Genomic DNA, 1731 nt, shown 5'->3' with positions numbered 1-1731 from the left:
CGAAGATGAGTAATTTTGCTGTAGTTCAGTTGGATTTTTAGTTCTATCCTTGCTTAAAAATGAGACTTTACTATTTTTGTGTAGCTTTCTGTGATAATTTATGAACACTCTTGCCTCATGGTTTTTTTGTTCCAAATCATTGTGTGCATGTCCTATAATTTTTTTCATGATTTTTGGATGTGCTTAACTAAGTCAAATCTACTTAGATTCGAGCTTAGGTCAGTCTGTTCTGTATTGATCTCTGATTTTGTCATTTTTGTGCTAATTTTTATGTTAAGTCCTAGAAGAATTTTCCTTCATGATAGTTGCTTGTAATTGTATGAAGAATATCTTGTAATTTTTTCACGATTTTTGGATGTGCTTACCTAGGTCAGATTTACTCAGATCCAAGTCTAGGTCAATCTATTCAGTATTGATCTCTGGTTTTGTCATTTTTGTGCTAATTTGTGTGTTGAGTTATCGAATAACTTTCCTTCATGAAAGTTTCTCATATTAGTGTTGTGCATGTCTTGTATTTTTTTTCTTTTGAAATTTTTAGACATGTTTAACTAGGTCAAAATCGCTTAAATTTGAACATAGGACAGTCTATTTTACATTGTTCCAAATTCTGTTTTGATGAAATTGAGTCCACAATGCACTTATTTGGTCTCAGATCTTTCATGAAGGTTGAAGTATATGATACATATGTTCAATTGATACATGCTTTGCAAAGTCTTGACGTTGGCAAGTAAGTAAATTACATGAGTTAAGGTTAAAATGTGTTTTAGTAGTAGGTAGTTTAAATATGCATCTCTGTTTTGTCATTTTTCTGCGATTCATGCAATCATATTTATGTTCTGAATTCTTAAAGAGAAATGTTCATCATTTCATTTTCTATGTGTAGGATTTTTCATAAGATTTTTGCGCGTCTTGAGATGTCCAAAATTATATGCGTTCTGTGAGGCTAATATTGAAACCAAATCTTGTTGTACATGCATCTTGCCATGTTTGTTTGAGTCATTTAGAGTTCAACTTTTGAGATGATATCTTCTTGACACTTAAACTTCATGTTACAAGGTTTGAGAACATGTTCACGTCATTGCATTTGAGTGTCATTTTGGATGATTAATTTGTGCTGCAAGAGCGTATGTTCATCAAGAAACTCTCTAGCATTTCATCATGAATCTTAAGTCATCATATATTGTCATCGAATTGTATGACATCTTCTAATGTCGACTTAGGGTTAGATGATTGCCCAAATTATTCGTTGCATCCAATTCAAAGTCACATGTGATCTTTTCATGTTATTTGTGCATTACTTGAATGATTTTGAGTTTTATTAATACCTGTTTGGGTTCTGGTTTTTAGTTAACAACATGCGCACCTTTTGAAATCTTGATCTTAGAGCACTTAATTGACCTAGTTTGGACTTGAGCCCTTCTAGGAAGTCGAAAAGCACACTTAGAAGTTTCCAATGCCATAAATTTCATGCAAATTTCTCATCATTTGGACAACTTTCCATTTTTTCAAAACTAGATTAGAATTTATACAGGGGATCAAACTCGGACCCCTATTTTAATCCCTGTTTAGACAGACTTTTAATATTTTTGTTCCATTTTTTCTATTAGGATTTCGCACTTGGCCTCTTAACAAAAATTGTTTGTCAACATATTGACTGTGCTATGTGAAAATTTGGTGATTTTTAGATTTGTTTTGATAGGACAAATCCTTGTGATATTGGCTGAGTGTCTT

This window comes from Eucalyptus grandis, chromosome 6 (genome assembly GCF_016545825.1).
Source record: "Eucalyptus grandis isolate ANBG69807.140 chromosome 6, ASM1654582v1, whole genome shotgun sequence".
NCBI classification, from domain to species: domain Eukaryota; kingdom Viridiplantae; phylum Streptophyta; class Magnoliopsida; order Myrtales; family Myrtaceae; genus Eucalyptus; species Eucalyptus grandis.
The sequence above is the reverse complement of the archived record's forward strand: the minus strand, read 5'-3'. Positions refer to the sequence as shown.